Source organism: Lichenostomus cassidix, chromosome 13 (genome assembly GCF_008360975.1).
Source record: "Lichenostomus cassidix isolate B80296 chromosome 13, HeHo_3.0, whole genome shotgun sequence".
Lineage (NCBI taxonomy): Eukaryota > Metazoa > Chordata > Aves > Passeriformes > Meliphagidae > Lichenostomus > Lichenostomus cassidix.
Genome location: NC_139494.1, coordinates 6,788,134 through 6,806,216, shown reverse-complemented (window position 1 = coordinate 6,806,216; position 18,083 = coordinate 6,788,134). Strand labels below are relative to the sequence as shown.

Sequence of the window (18,083 nt, the reverse complement as noted above, 5' to 3'; positions counted from 1 at the left end):
GACTTAATAACAGATGTGTGCATGCTATGGTAGATCAGCATGTAGAACTTTAATTATAGGTATGTCCATTTTAGGCCCCAAATCTTGTTAAAAACACTGTTATACTGGAAAAGCTTGATTGCATCAACTGTGCATCTATCCTTTACATTTTGGAATACATTTGGTAAAGGTGACACCATTTATCTCAATCTTCTAGCTCATCACCATGTCCCAGAACTTTTTTTACTAACCTCAAATGTTTAGCATCGTATCTTAAAATCCTAATTAAAGATATATTTTTTGCCAGCAAATAAATGATAAAGCAATAGCTTTTTCATATGCAACCATCAGGAAAGCAGGTAAAAATCTCCATTAAATGATTGCACAGGACATATTCAGGAAGGTAAAGAAGCTTTGCCTTTCCTGAGCATGTGTTTGCCTGATACAAGTCCAGGTTAGGGGCCAACAGCATTTGTCTGTGTAAAGGACAACAGAAACAGAGCCCACTGAATTCAGTAATTTTGCTAAGCAATTTTACAATGTCAGTCATCACACTAAGACTGAGGCTTCTACAACAAGAACTGATTAACTTCAAGGCAACTTAGATATAATGGATCAAAAAGTGATGGCAGAACTTCAAGTTATTGAACAGGTAATTTGATCTTCGAAGCTGAGAATAGAAAATATCTCCATTTTCACGTTTGTTAAAATGTCAGAAATAAGGGCCAGACAGAGTAGACCTTTTTCTTGCCTGTCACTCAGCCAGACCAATGATTAGAAAAGGAAGCACATGAACTGAACTGACCAAAGATTCCCACTCAGGGATGTGAGTTAATCATCTTTCCTAGGAACATCAGGAAATAAAACCTTTGTGATGCCCAATTAGAAGCTGTTGCTCAAAGAAGGCAGGATTAGCCTGAGGTACATGGTCAGCTCAAACAGGTGAAGTGGGCAACATACAAGTCACTTAAATGACTTTGCCAACACAGAATTTACGTAACATTTCTGTACCACTTAACACGTTACAATTACACATCCTTTAGGCTGTGTCTGAGGCCAAATTTCCTTTCCATCCACAACATGTAATGTCTACAATGTCCCTTAGGAATTATGCAGTGTGTGTTGGGGAGAGTATCCACAGCTGCTCTAAGGATAGGCAGTCATGCTGTGCGTGGCACAACACCTCCAAAATATTCTATCAGCCCTTAAGAAAACATTGCTTGGATATTGACAAACAAAGTGACAAACTACAGATACCTAATGCCATGTGCCGCCAAGTTAAATAAGAACAGATGACTTGGGTTAAGTCCAAGCAGCCAAAAAGGAACAGACAGGATGCAGTGTCCTGCTCCATACATCTAAAATGTTGGAATTGTTTTGGTATTTCCAACTCATTGTCTTCCTTCTATAATACCCATTCTTCTTTTTCTTCACACTAAGTAACCACCTTTTTTTGCAAAAACACTTAGCTGAGACGTATACTGTTGTATCTAATTCCTTGAGAGTCTCAATCAGAGACTTCTCATTGACTTCACCAGGAGCTGGACCAAGCCATATGAATAGATTTGAGACCAGTTCTTTCAGAGGTGTTTTTTCTTCACAAGGTTTGCTTCTCATTCACAAAATGAAATGATTCCATCCTGAGTATGTGTCATTTCTTTCTGGAGAAATTATAACATCTGTACTCAAAATAGTTCCAAGAAGGTTATTGTTTTATATAACACCCATGATAATTGAACTGTGTGCTGCTGATAACTACACCTGAAAAAAAAACCCGAGTTGCAGAATTTCTTCTTTTGTAGCAAATAGTTTGAAGGCTTCTGGATTTTACATTATAACCGTGAAACTTCTGTCACCCACATACTTGCGAAGAAGAGTGACTCACTGAAGAAACAATTCTTTTCTACTTATTGAGCACAAACATAGTTTTTATCTTCATATCATATGCTTCATAGTTTTTATCTTCCCTGTTGGAGATTATTTTTTTCACACTTCACAATATTCCCAAGCAAATTTTTACACCTTTTATGCAGTATCAACCCTTCTACCAGTCTGAAATAAGTACCTTATACAGTGTATTTGCAGTCAGAGAGAATTGCAAAAGAAAAAGAATAACAGATTCATCAATTAAAAAATGTAAGCATATAAATAAACCACAAAAGAAATATTGTTATTCAAAGAACTGTCAATTAACAGTATTTTCAATGTTGACAGAAAGAAACTCCCTGCTGCAGAATTGGTGGCTTCCATTCATTTCTCCACACATTCACAAGAAATTTGGTTATTGTCCTGTTGTCCTCCGCAATACTCTGAGCACATCTCTCTAGAATCTGCCATCTATTTATTCAGATCAACACATGTGTCTCCTATTAGAAGTCACAACTGCTTCTCAAAAATTCTACTCACTGCTGCTTTACTAAAGACTTCTTGATACATTTATGCTGGTGAGTAAAAGAAGTGGGTGATGGACCTTTCCAGCCACAGTTCCACAGAGCATCTTGAGTCAGAGGGCTACAGCCACCAGTTTTTGCAGCTGCTCATCTATCCACCTCTCACTGCTGCAGATACTCCACTCTCTCCCTTCACAGCATCAGGACAAGAATACCATGACAAAAAATCTCAAGTTTATGCAAAAGGTGTGAGGAACCTTCCAACCCACCCACCTCAGCACATGGAATATCTCAGCGATATGCTCTCTTGATTTTAGCGACCACTGTCCTTCAGGCCCTTTTCAAACAGGTTAATTCCTGTTTAACTGTTCCCACTATGCTCTGCCTCGGTAACAGAGGTTCCATAAATCTGTTACCATTGATCTGACAATACCTAAGCCACTCAACTTTGTCCAAGATGCTATTTTGTCTGTGGGGTTTTCTTTCAGGACCTATACGTACAAAATGTAGTGATAATCATTGGGCATAATAATATTGATTTCTGCATAATATTCTGCATAATAATATTGATTTCTCCCAAGCCTAAGACCTGGGAGAAACACATACACAGATGTTTGGTTGCCAGCCCATCCCTGAGCTATCAGGCAAGAAATCATGGACAGAAGGAATATATGGCAAGAGCCATAGTGAATAAAATAGGCAGGAGCAGTAGTGAATGAAATAATGCATGAATACATAGGCAGCAGTGATGAAGAATGTTCTTCCATCTGAGAAATACAAATAATAAGCCCATCTTTTGACATCAAAATGGCTTTAGAGCACTATTTCAGAGGCAGCCAATGGCCCACTAATCTGGCAGTTCAAGAGGGAAATATTTTCATTGCCCACTGAATTAATGCATACCTCAAATTATTCATCATATCCCAGGAAAACAGCTTTCCATTAAGGAGACATCTGCATGAGGCATAATAATGCCTGCCTGTTCACCTATATTTGCTTCCCAGATCTCATGATGCAAAACGTCTGCCTCTGTTTCTTCTCAGCAGCCTTCCATGAAGGCTTCAATTTTCTGGTGCACAGATTCCTTAGAGAATGACCTTGAGGGGATGGATGCAACAAAAGAAGAATCCCTAAAAAGCCCCAAACCAAACTGCAGGGAGAAAGCAGGTCTTTCTAGAGCAAGTCTTAGAGCTTTTTTCAAGTCATTTGAGATTCAGTGATGAATAATATAAACAAAATGGGTCTGGGTGCACACAGAGTATTAGACACTTTCTGAGAAAGTGCTATTTTACACAAGAATACATTTACCTATGAAACTAGAAGAAACTGAAAGTCTCTTACGATGCCTGGAACTTCTCCCACCTAGCACTAACTGTTAATTAGTCAATCCATCAGTTAATCGGCTTTCTTTAGATTTGTTCCAACATGCATAAATACTAGCTTAAAAATTAAACAGGAAGATACTATTACAAGCAGAATGCCATAATGAAAATAAAGCAACCTGTCACTTGAACTCTCTTTAAATTTGTCCTGTCATACATTTGCACAAAATGAGGCATTCCAAATTTGCCAAATGATCCAGCAACCTCTGCCAATTTCTAAGCATTAATCCTAACATACCTCCCCTGAAGTATTAATCTTATTATTGATTACTGCCCAACCGGACTTTATCTTGTACTTCATTTATATTAGTTAGAATCTTTGAGTGATCTGCTCCAGAACAGAAGTTCTTGAGGAAAAAAACTCTTAACACAACAGCCTAAGACTTGGGGGTTTATTTTCCCCTGCTGTTTCTTTAGATATTGCTTTAACATAGGAATTACTCCTCACACATCACCGTCTAATATACTTAGGGCAGTATGGTTTTTTTCATTTCCAGATGCTTCCGAGACAGATCCTTGCTCTGCAGATTTGTTTATGAGGATATCTGTCCCACCCAGTGGCCATCACCACTATGTCTCCCCAGGAAGCCCAGACATCCCTTCAGCCAGGCCTTAGCCTGCACTCGAAGGCTGGGGAGCCACAGTTCCCTCTCCTGTGGATCATTTCCAGAAATGCCCGCTTTGGTATGCAGCTGACATGGCCAGGCAGGCTGGACACGCCAGGCTGCAGTCAGCCTCTCTCCCTGTCAGGAACGTTCTGATGGATATGCTTGGTACAACGGGTAGATATCGTGCTGCTTTCACTGCAAAGGCAAAAGGATTCACCAATTATCTCAGTTATTCGTTACCCTGCTGAGACAAATGCTATGAAGAACAAAACCCAGAATGCTAATCTGGTATGAGTTTGGAGAATTACTCAGGGAATTTAAGCACTATGAAAAGATCTTGTGGAATCAGAAATGCTGCCTGATAATAATAATAGAAGAAGGGACTTGTTCTTTAATTACCAGACATGAATTTGAGAAATTTGTCTTCCAAGGCACCATGACTTTGCAGTTCATTACATTCTCAACGACTCATATAATGAGTATGTCCTTTTAATTGCTCTGTGTCGTCTTGACCCTTATATTAAGAGGATCATCCATTTCTTTCAAAGATAGTGGTTACCCTTGTGTTCACAGAGTACTGCCTTAATCTACATGGACTTGCTGCATCCAAACTCTAGCAAGTAATGAGAATCCAAGTGAAGAGCACAGCTACAGAGACTGGAGAATTATGCAGAGTGGGAGAGAGAATCCTCACAAAGTACAAGACAGCTGACAGAGAGAACAAATTTAAGAAAGATTTACATGAGCACCAGACGATTAAAGGTTTCAATTTTTCTATTACATTGATATCACAGGTTTAGGATCATACGGTGGGGTCTTCATGTAGATACACCTGTAATAAACTCTGCTGATTCTGCTTCCCATGGGAAGGTATTCGAATATCCAACTGGACAGTTCTTTACCACTGCTCACTAGAGCTACACATGCACAAGTCAACACATGAAACATCTTAAAGAGGCACTAAATCTCAGGAGGGCTTTCAGTATGTTTGGAACATGTGGTATTGCTGACTGAATGCCTTCAAAATAATAAGCAATAAACACTCAGGTTACACATTCAAGTTTCATGTTCCCTGAGACTTTAAAAATTCCACTCCAACTAATTTTCACAGGTCAGCATCAGTGTGAGTTGAATCAGTCCCATTTTAGTTTAAAGGCTGCTACAAACCACTGATTTATACAGACACTTTGAATTCTCAGTAAAATGGAAAATCCTTTCTGTACATATCATGCAGGTCATATTTTATTGATGTAAAAGCCTTAATAGTCTATACTGACCTTGAATTAACAGAGTCAATCAAAATCTGAGATAAAGCATAAGTTATCATGCCAGTTTACTGCTTTGTGCTGGTTTCCTTTAGCACTGACTCATCCTAGAAATGGTTAAAAGGTCAAGAAGTTCTGGCTGCTAAAGAACTTTGAGGAAGCTTTTCACCCTGTTAGTGAAAAAGATGTTAAAAATTCCAAAGCCAAAGAGAACATGAACTTATGGATGAGCAGCCACTAGCAAGCCTAAAATCCCTGAGTTAATCATAAAAGTAGAGTGAAGGAAGACTTTTTATATTTCTTAGAGGCATATATTAAATCTTACCTAACTGGCATTATCCAAGAATAAGAATGTCTAGTCTTTTTGCTTAGCATCACTTTCCCTAAAAAACATAGTCCTTTTCACATAGACCTTGGAGAAGTCTTAGTATATGCATTCACCCTTATGGTTTGGTTTTTTCTATCAAAAAGGAAAAGTAGGCAGAAAACTTACTAGTATCTAATCTCTTAGCTTCTGATAACTTTCTAACATGTTAATACTAATCTAATAAAGTCCTGCTAAAGTTTGGGTTGTCTGAAAACAATTTTTTCTAGGACAGAGAACATAACAGGAGTTTCACATGTTCCACTGTCAACTCTATCCATTGCATAGAGGCTGAAATAGCAAATTATGAAACAGATTGCTTTATATTATGAAATCTCAAGAGTTGTAATACCAAACCATGAGTACTACAACTCAGAATAGAACTTTCTAATCTTTTACAAGCATAACTACCCTGAGGAATATATGACATGCACTTACTGTAACACCGGGACAACGACCCAAACACAAAATCCACCGAGTGTCAAAACAATTCAGTTTTATGCAAAACATGATTCATATAAAATTTGTATTCTCATGGATTAAAAGTATTCAAGCATATTAATTAATGTTAACACTGATTCATGAACACTGCAGTAAGAGGGTGTGCAAAGATTTATTTATGATCTTCTGCCATATTAGCCAGCAAAGTGTTTTTCCAAAATGCTTTTTTACGTAACTCAAACAAATGAAAAAGCAATTTTGCTTGTGATTGTATTGGATTTTTTTCACTGAATGTTCACAAATTTTAAATATTCTTCACTAATTTTACTTTTTAATTACTGCACAATATGAATTTACTGTAGCTCATTAAAAATTGATTCACCCATTCTTTAGTGAAAGGTCTAGTCCCAAATTCCTAAATGAGAATGGGCTTATTTAAAGTGCAATTTAAACTTTAAAGACAGAAGTATAAAGAGTCATTTTGTATAGTTTTTAATTTTCAAGTAGTTCTAGTATTTTTTTATGATATATGACTACAGGTAAAAGACTACTTTTCTTTCACTAAAAATCCTGATTATGTAACATTTTCATTTTTGTTCTGGGGCTATTTGTTTCATAAACAAATTAGCTGGGTACTGCCAAATGCAGTCTTTCTTCAAGTGTTAGTGGTTTCAAGCTGCGCTTCCAAGAAAAACAGAAAACATCTACATGGAGTTGATTTCTGGTTATGTGTGTCACTACTGGAACAGAGAGGTCACACAGAAGAAATCCTTATTACCAGAAGTAGAGATCAACAGACTTGCAAAGTGTAACTCTGGTGGGAGAAACCAAAGCATAATGCAGCAACCACTGCTGGCAAAGTATTTTGAGACGGATGGATGGATGGATGGATGGACGGATGGATACACAGACAGACAGACAGACAGACACATATTTATTTATTTATTTATGTGCTACTGACACAGATTTACAAATCATGGAAGTGAGGAACAAGAACAATGATAGTTCATATCTGCAACTCGTCCACACTGTGGTAAAAATATTAACATCATGCTATGGAAAAAGCTTAAGAAAAAAAAAAGGGTGTTCAATATGGTCTAAAGAGAAACTCTTATTTTAACCTCACTGAGAAGAGGCACTGGCAGCTACATATAAAAACTTACTCAGTTATTTACAGAAACAACTCAAAAATTCCTCCCAGTGGGAAACACTATATCCTTTTATTAAGTAACCTGTTCAATAAAATAGAGGAGCAGGGTACAGGGTGAAGACAGAATGACACCAAAGGTCATCCTTGGTGAGCCATGGTAAGCCATGAGCTGCTTCACAGCCCAGCCCATGTGGTTGGGGGCACAGGTTCCTGTAACTGTGGTTCATCCACAGCTGCTTCCTCAAAACCACTCAGACACACCAGAGAGCTCTGCAAAACTCAGGGTCAGAATTTCTGCCACAGATTGGGCTCCATGTGAGAACAATGAGGGTCATATTTCTGCCTTAAAACCATAAAATGCCAAGAGAGAAGGTCAGCTGAAGCAAAAGCTACAAATGAACAGAGAAGTCTTTAGCTCTCTGCTTTTCCTCAGAGGTTTGCCCGAGACAGTGAGAATGGGTTATTCCCTTTTGAAAGTCTTGCTCATTCCAAATCACACTTCATACACGTTTCTTTCTACAACATAGTGCTGTACACTGGTGCCACAGTGAAGTGCTGCTGCACATTTCTTTACATATGATTTTTTTCTTCACTGAGGCCAAATATTCAAGTTTGCAGCTACTACTGTGCATTGTTTTTATGCTCAGCTTAATGAAGAATATCTCACTGAGAGTCTGTCATTCCTGTGAGACTGAGCTTTCCAAAGAAAATACCGTGGATACTTTTGAGGGTCTTCACTCAAGAGATATTAAAATAAATAATTTATACTTGAAATAAACAGAGATGTCACGTCACTGCTTTCCTGCCCATGTAGAAGCCAGCCTTCAGAATACCAGATTGATGCTACCCCTTGGCAAACAGCTGACACTGACATCAGAGTAAGACATTCATGCAAAAAAACTCCAGGGAAAACAGTATAACACTGTGTGTTTGAACAACAATGCTCTACATTATTTGTCCTGCTTCCAAGTGCCAGATTCTGTTTACCTTCAATAAATAAATGTTATTATCCATGAAAGCAGAAAAAATATATGTATGTACATATAGATATAGTGAGTTATAATCAGTGTTGCCTGTAGATGGTATGATATGAGCTGTAATCTAAATGAGCAGATGTGAAATAAAAATAGAATTTTATATGCATTTTATTTCAATGTCCACACCACTGAATATTCAAGAAATTTTCATAAATCTTGGCTTTTAAAATTTTGGATAACCACTTATAATTTCTGTTTATAATTCAGGGTTTCTTCTGTTCTGGGAAGTACATTTAACATGAAGCCAATTTGTTTTTTGTTTACTTGGCCACATAAAATAAAGGAGAAATGTGTTTTTGAGAAATCAGTTCTTTTCATAATCATTACTCTACTTTCTTATATGTGCAGTCTCATCAGTGGTATATAAACACAGGGATGGTCACAAGGATGCCTCCTGCTGTGGTGAATTTTGTCTGCTCACATTGGATGGTGTGTTTAAATCAAATCTAATAAGTAACCAAGACTTTTACAGCTATGAGCACTTTTTTTTTTTTTTAATTTAGGCTTTTGGAGGAACAAACCATTCAAGATTCCTCAGAGCTATCCCAAAACACTTTTTGAAAACATATTGTTTAATTTATGTGGACTTCAGAGTGTCTGTAAGGATTACATATCTCTATCTGCATGATGGATAAATTCTCCTGACTGCTATTTACAAATGTTCCATCTACAAAGGAGGGTTCTACCAAAATCTCTACAAGAAATGCCTCTTCAGTGACTGTGGAGCAGAGATGTGGGAGTTAAGTATATGTCCAGGAGGTGTGTGCACATCTATACTTGTATGCATATACATACAGAGATTCAGACATATATATATATATACACACACAAACATATATACACATGTATTTTTTGGACCACAGGCCAGCAGAGTGGAATTTGGAAATGGGAAGGAATCAATGTGAACATGAATCTGTGGCTCCACTACAGTTTTTTATGAGTCTTAGATTTTCTAGAGTTTCTTTGATAAAGTGTCCAAAAACATATATGGAATTATGCATCCATTGTACTCACTTAACATTCACTGGGGTCTAGAGGATTAAGTCCATCAAGCTCCATGGAAAAATCCCTCTGCCAGGATTCATACAAGGCTGCTCTTCCAAAGAAATCCCAGTGGTGAGCTTAATAATGTCTTGGCCAAGGGGTAAATCTCTTCAAAGCTCCACAGCAGCTCATGCATACCAATGGCGACTTAACCATGATATAGGATCTGGTTTTCGTGAACAGTAGAGATAGCTCCACAAATTTTAAAATATAATGAAATCAGCTTTTCATATACCTTGGCATACTTTTTTATATAGTTAGTTAATGGAAAACAATCACGATAACAATGTGCACATTTATTAATTATACATTCCAGAGAAAAAATTCATTTAAATACTGTGCCAATTGAAGCCCAGTTAGGATTTGAAATCTTAAGAGATATAATGATATACTGGAACAATCTTGATTACAGAGTTAATTAGAGAGCGAGTAGTTTATTTTCTATTAAAAATTAATAATTCATGCACCTTAATTGTTAGATAATGATGATTTAGTCTGCTATATGTATTAAAAAATTACAAAACCTTGCTTTACAGCTATTAATTCAAATATTAATTTTTCTTAAAATACATGTCAAAGGGTTGCTGTTAAAGCAGCTAAAAAAATCTACTGCAAATTAAAATACTGCTCATTTAAAACAAAACACAAACACAATCCTAGTAAGTCTGAGTTGCCAAGGCTTCTATTTCTTGCTTTATCAGGGAAAGACACAAAGAATTCTCTTGAGTTAATAGCTAGAATAAAACAGGACCACAAGCAGTCAAGAAATTCAGAGAGGCCAGTTCTCTTAATAAAGCTGAAGACTCCAGAAAGGAGCTCATGAGTTTTCCTTCAGATTTAATTCTATTTTTCCTTTTCTTCATGCACATATGAATAAATGGGAACACTATTTCTGTTAGCTAAACATCCCATTTAAGCAGAAATCCAATCGTCACGGTATGTAAATACTGTGTGCACACTCTAACTCAGTACTATTTTCTCAGTCCTATTCAGATGTGCTCAGTGCTTAAACCTGATAGAAGGAAGGGTTGTTTGTAATCTACAAGGCATATTAACTTGTTTGCCCCCATTTTACTGGTTTTAATTTCCCAAGAGAATAAACTCATTTCTCAATTTAAGCCTATGACAAAGAGCACTCCCTTTCAGAACGCCCTCCCCCTATTTCTCTCTTATTTCACTTACACCAGTCCCAGCAGTTGTTACCTGGAAAGACAATTTTTGATAAAGGCCTCTCTGTGCTCCATAGGTGGAACTCCATATGACTCCAACACTGCCTGCTGTGTTTGCAGCATACCAAGACAAAACCTGGGCATTGGAATTACGAGGGAACATCACAGTCTCTCCTGAATGAGAATGAAACAGCAATACAGAAGATTGCTGGCAATCCATACACAGCAGCATCAAAACCAGGATCGTGGTGTCATGTTGGACATATTACATCCCACTCTGTCTAAAGATGATCAGCACTAGAAACAATGAAAAATTTTTATGTATCTACTGAGAAGCATTTAATGGAATTTCTCCCAGGAATCAGAGAATTATCTGGGTGGGAAGGGACCTTTGAAGGTCACCTAATCCAACCCCGTGCAATGAGGGGCTCTTAATCAGATCAAGTTGCTCAGAGCCCCACCCAACCTGACCTTCACTGTTCCCAGGGATGGGGCATTCACCATCTCTCTGGTCATCCTGTTCCAGCATTTTGCCATCTTCATAATTAAAAATTTGTTCCTTATATCAGTATCCAATGATAGGACAACAGAAAAAGCACACAAATGGAAATGCAAAAAAGCCCATTTAAACCTAAGGAAGTGTCTTACTGTAAGACTGATAAAATTCCACAAACAACCATGAAACAGGCTGCCCAGAGAGGCTGTGGTTTCTCTGCCACTGGTGATGTTGCCAACCCCCCTGGACACAGTCATGGGCAACCTGCTTAACTGATTCTGCTTTGAGCAGGGTTTTTAACAAGATAATATCCAGGGGTCCCTGAAAAATTCAGCCCTCTTCTATTCTATGGTCCTAAGTGTTTTTCGCATCTTTGTAACTCCAGCTGGCCTTCTGGCTCTCATACTTCCTTGGAGCATAAATATTTAGGGACATAGTTCAGTTTAAGTTTACACTGTATCTTCAAAATTACAGAATTTGCCTTGCTGTTCATACCCTATGTTTTCTAAGTTACTTAATGTTTTGGTTAAAGCGAAGCAATATTGCATTTGTCACACTGCCATGCACTAAGTAACTATTTTAAATCGATGATGTTCACTGCAGAAAGTGCTAATGTGACTACTTTTTCTGGACTGGAACAGAAAAGAAAAGCACATATTTGCAAGACGAAAAACATGTAAATAGAGGCCTGTTTATGACAACATATAGTATAAACTGATGATTAAACAAGCTTGCATATACGGTAAATGAAAATTATACAAAAAATCAAAATTCATGTGTATATCTATAAAGATAAATTGAGCACTGTGTAAGTCTAGGGACGTTTTTCCTTTCTTTTGGAAAATGTCTACTTCACTTTGAATGATAACATAATGTAACTAAAAACAGCAGTAAAAGCACTGCTGTTCTGAAAGACCAAAGAGGAACAAACTTAAAGCAGCAATCTAAAAACCATTACTAAAAGCTTCCTCTTCCCTCCCACCACTACCATTTAAATTAAGCTAGTACAAGTAGTAGTCTCACATCATGTAAAGCTGTTACGCATGAACATTCTCTCCCTCTTCTTTGTTTCAATAAATACTGAACATGCTTCTGAATACTGCCCTTTACTAGTGAAGTTCAGAAAATGGAAGATTTATGAAAATATTTTTTTTTATATTGGGATCAGTAACTTCTTATAGAGACTTGAATTGTCAGTTTTCTCAAATTCATATGTGGTTACCATAGTTTTGGATTGTGAAAATGAAGACAGAAACACCTTTAAGCATAAAATCCATCAGCTTGGACATGCTGTATGAAGGAAATGAGTCAAATGATAGCTTAACCAACCCAATGCTTGGGAAACTGCACGTTAATGCAAGAAGAGTAGGGAAGAAACAGGAGAAGCTGAAGAGGAAGACTTAAAAATGAGCATTTGATAACTAGCAGGACAGAACCTCAGTAAATTAGACATGTTACTGCAATCAAAAGACCAGCATGTTCACACATGACACTTGAGATCCAAATTTTGGGAAATAATCCTTGCTGAAAGTCTGGAAATGTGTTCATGTCTGTTGGAGATGACTAAATCATGAAAATGCAGTGGAGAGAACTTTTGTGAACAAAATACCACAAGTACCAAGGCACAGTACAAGATAATAATTCACATTACCTAGAAAACCTTTAGAAACAGAATGAATGCAGTACAATGTGCATTAATCTGTAAATTATGGATAAATATTAGAGATGCACAGGCACATACAGGAGGCAGGAAAAAGCAATCTGTGCAAACACTGTTGTATATTTAACCAACAGAAAGGGACGGCTTGGATGAAAACCACCATGGTATGGTAAGAGCTAATGAAACTTGGGAAAGAAATGGGACTGGATAGCAGAACAAGAACAGACAGACTTCAAGAAAATAAAGCTCAATAAATTCAGCAAATCCTTTGGTAAAGCAAGTAATGACTGGAAAAAAAATTACTAAGAGTGTCAGTGCCACAGGAATTATCTATCCCAATACAGAAGTTAAAAAAAACTTCATCAGAGGCTCCTCACCAGTGTCAAGCCAAAGCTGGAAGCAAAGAGAAAGTGGAAATAGGTCAATTATACTAAAAATATAGGAGGAGTGTGTAAAAGAAAATTAGAAATGTCAAAGCATAAGATGGAAAGGTGCCAGCAAAGAATTCAAAGACAACACGAAATCATTGCAGATGCAGGAGTCAGAGAATTAAGTGGCAGCCTAGTACTGACTGGAGAAGGAAAGCTATCAGAATGCCAGAACAGCTCTCATGCTGAATGATATTCTTGCTTTCAAAACTTAACTGCAAGCAGGTGGGTAGAAAATTAATACCAGAGCAAAGAGTAGTATCTCAGTTTGGAATAAAAAAACCCAGATTAAAACAATTCAGCTACTCATACTGACTGATGAACTCCCTGAACTAGCTGCAACAAATCAGACATATTAAAGCTTATTAGGTATCTGTGAGGAACTGGAAACCCAAAAATGTAATTTACAGAATCTGTCATTAAAAGGGAATACAGGAAACATAAATCACCGCTTTGAAAGCATACCTGAATTAATTAAATTTCCCTTCACCTCCAAACAAGAAATCTGAAAAATAATATGGTTATGGTCAAGAGCTGGCATGGATTGTTTCAGGACAAATCATGTCAAACTAATTTTCTAATTTTCTTCTTTGACAGGGGGAACAGGTCATTTCAAGGAGGAAGAAATATTGTGTATATCAATTTGTGTAGTTCTTTTGACACAACATATTCTATTAGATGAAGCAGGGAAGTACAATCATCAGAAAAGTAATGAAGAAAAGTACAAAAATGTTTGGGATAACATGGCTTATGCAATTATTAAGAGTGGCTTACTATGAAATGGTAAAAGTTACTCACCAAAGTTAGAGAGGCTGATTCATAGCTGTTCTAGTCAATATTTTCATTATTAAGCTAAATAAAGGAACAGAGAGTACATTTAATAAATATGCACCTCCCACCAAAGTAAGTAAGACCCCCACATACATTGGGGGAGAATTGTCTAGAATCCACAGTGGTCTTGACAAGCTGGAAAAACAATCTGACATTAAATTGGTAAAGATTAAAAACAGACTTAAATTTCTTCATACGTGAAGCACAAGGCAGGAATGTCACACCATTGCAAACATATAACAAAATTAATGCTATAAATGTGCCCATTTAGTAAACATATATTAGAAACATATAACCCACAGTGCATAGTCATACAAACATACACACACACAATAAATAAGTGAAAAATCCTTGTCACAATGGTTCTCTAGTCACTGTGGGCAAGGCTTCAGCAAGACTGGTATTGCCTCTGTGAAACAAATGAAGCTGTCAACTGTGCTTTAGCAAAGACACGGACAAACTAAAGTAGATAATCAGAGATTTAGGAAGCATAACAAAAGAAAGAGCAAAAGAGCAGGGAATGCTTCAATTTGATAGTTACAGTAGATAAGTGAAACACTAAAGGGCTTACACTACAATAAAACACCAGTTTAGATACTGAGAAAGAACTCTGGTAGTAATGAAGAAACAGTGAAATTAATTGCCTGGGGTGGCCATGGCGTATTTATCACTGGAAGATTTTATAAACAATTATACAAACATTTGTCAGGAAGTACACAGCTGTAATTTATTCTGCCTTGAGGGTCTCCCAGATTTCTTTCTCCAAGATTCTGCCATCCAGAATAGTCATTAATTTAACAGATAAGGTACTCACACACAAAAAAAAGATGTTCTGGTATCAAGTTTCTGCTCTTACCTAGACAAATAAGTATTTAACAAGTGCTTTGGCCCCTGACTCACATGCTGGTCGTTGGCATCTGACACAGATGCTCCAACTCCTGAATTACCACTGCACTGGGAATCTCAGGTATTCTCTCATTGGTTTACCTACAGAAAATTTCTGCACCTAAAAGACTTCACAACAGACTGATATGAATTTTGTGCACATTCTTCATTTCCACAGTAAAAACTAATTAGGGTGTGATTCCTTCCCATCTGAATTTATGCAGCTTCCTGCATTCATTTCAATCTCTTGGGATGGGGCAAACATCTCAGTTGGTATGCCCAGAGTTGAGCCAATTTTCTTGGACTCAGCACACTAGTTTTGATACAGCTACACATAGGTGGGACGAATCCCCAGATTCAAAAAGTGCTTACTTACATTACCATGTAAAATTAAGAGTGTCATAGTCTGACCTTTAACATCTTTAGCTTCCATTTTAGCTCTCATCCAACAGAGATGATAGCTTGACACCTTGAACTTATTTTATGCATATTCTGATTGTATTAACTATTTTTAGCTGTCTTTTTTAACTGAAGTGTGTGAGTAAGCACATTTTGCCAAACTGCAAAGTTCAGCAATGCGTTTAAAGGCATAAGCTCCTTTGACGTTTAATGCAGTCTTTTTCCAAGTACTATGATTTCAATCCAAACTCCAAAATATCATTTCACTTTGTGCTCTCAAAGCAACAAAGCAGATAAATAAAAAAAAAAAAACCCTAACCCCAAACCCCTCATTACTTCAAACTTGACAAGCCTCCTCTATTATTAATGTGATGTAAATTTTTTCCCTGAGCACCATATTCTGAGCATACCTAGCAATGACATTCCACCCTTTAGCTAAGAGCACATGGCTTTGAACGGAAATAGCTTAGAGGCTTCCATTACTTTAAGTTCTCTGGGAATGACAGCATTGCAAGCTCTGGAATGTTTGCTGTGGGCATCTGCAGAAGTGGCTGGGCTGGATGCTGCAGATGAACTCCTGAGCCCAAATGCTGCAACTCCCAGAACAGGCTGCTCCTCTCCCCTGCTGCAAAGTGGATGCCATGAGCAGGCTTGGAGAGGGACAGCACATGGAGGCTGAGAGAGGGAGGAGAATGGGATTATTCCAAAGTGATGAGGAAAAACAAATACAGCACATAAACTGACTGAGGCTAATAATGAAACCACTAAAATGCAATCACTGCCTGGGCAGGGGTTTTGGAAGGAATGATGAAGGGAATAGCAGTGCCAATTCAGCAGCAATATGGGAATACCAAATGTCCATCCACCAAAAACCCTCTATACTATGCAATTTTACTATAGTAATTCTACATGAGAAGATTATCAAGGGAATACAGAGAAAACTTGACTAATTCTTTAAAACTGATTTTTTTTTAAAGTATAATTTAGACAGATTCAAATATGAAAACAAACATTTTTCATACCTGGAAGTTCTCTGTTTGGCAGTATAAGCCAGAAAATAAACAGGAGCCTTGCAAGAATGGTTCTGCAGTTCAGTAAATTGTGAGATGATCCTTTAAATATAACTAAGACATAGGACAATCTTCCTTGAAAATATTAATGCAAAATTCCTTTCTTATGTAGAACTATAAACAGAGTTAAGATATTAAAAGATTTTATTTTCATATTTCATATTGTGATGAAAACAATTGTAGAAACTTGAGGCAGTTTTCAAGGTACCTCCTTACTGATTAATCTTACAAATGTGCTATAATCTCTATCTGCTGCAAATAGCTACAGCCAGCAGAAAGAATGCTATTTTACAATACATATAACTCAAAGTAGCATCTTAATTAATTTAGTATCTCTTTTCACCATATACATGATCAGAATTTTAAATTATATGCTTTGTGGTTTTATCTAATATTTGGTAATGGTAAATCATATAATATAGAAAATGTATAATTTATGCAGGCAGGCAACACAAAGACAATTAGAAACACCCTAGTTTGATTTCACACAGCATAATTTTGCCTCCCTAGGCAGTGATTACTTTTTAGTGGGTTCATTAGCTTCAGTCGTAAGAGTTGATTATGATTTTTTAGATTATTCTTTTTAAAATAAATTTCCCTTAAGCAGAAATACTTTTTTATTACTCTTGCCAATCTCTGGATTCTTAGACATTTCATTCTTCCTTAGTTACACTATTTTTTACCTCCAAAAGTATTTTTACTGACACAATTCAGTGCTTTGCCTCATCAGTGACACAAACTATGCCATTCCCTGTGAACAGCAGACAGGCAGTGGCAGCAGCCACTGATGTTTTCTGGCCCAGGTAAGCAGTATTGATGTTTCCAACAGAAATGCTGTTCCAACAGTATTTGAAGTTATAAATAAAAGAATCTGGTTCTACCCCACAACATTAACACAAAGAGAAAGGCTTCATTTGCTGTAATGACACACCTCAGATCAGCATTTTAACATCTCACGGCTGTGAATTCTCTACATAAAAGTAAAAGGGCATCACTTCAAGCAAATGTGTGCAGAAAACTCTCAATTTGTGTTACTGTCTGCAAAAATGCTGCTTTAGAAAAACTCTTCATCTTCCTGGATATTCTTTATGGCATTATTCTTTATTTATCCCAGATGTAAACATTAGAGAAAGGACTAATTAATTAGAAAGCCTTTTGCGCTAGTCACCTGATGTCGAGAAAAATTAGTATTTGTTCTTTAGAGGGTCTGGGAACTGATGAAAGAAGTAATTTGAATTAGCTGCAGATAGTTCACATAAGTGAATAATTAATTTTCTTCATATTTTTGTCCTAGATTTCATTAGGCAACAGTTGTAAACATGTCTGTGGTAGTGAAAGGAAGTCAGAATTCAGTTTAGATTATGACTCCTCAGGAAAAAAGAATGCAACAGCAAGCACAATCATCAAGCAAAACCAGAAAGAAGAAACTTATTGAGAATTCAAATCATTATTTTGTAGCAGTTTAAATAATTTCTATTGGAAATT

The 18,083-nt window shown here is 36.9% G+C and overlaps 1 long non-coding RNA gene across 2 annotated transcripts in view; it reads right to left on the bottom strand.

Moving 5' to 3' along the window:
• Nucleotides 1-18,083, bottom strand: part of LOC146431139 (uncharacterized) — a 215,346-nt gene that overhangs the window by 101,912 nt on the left and 95,351 nt on the right. For both annotated transcript variants that reach the window (XR_014854874.1, XR_014854875.1), the window contains exon 3: nucleotides 14,212-14,265. This is a non-coding gene — a long non-coding RNA (uncharacterized LOC146431139). The remainder of the gene's footprint in view (nucleotides 1-14,211; nucleotides 14,266-18,083) is intronic.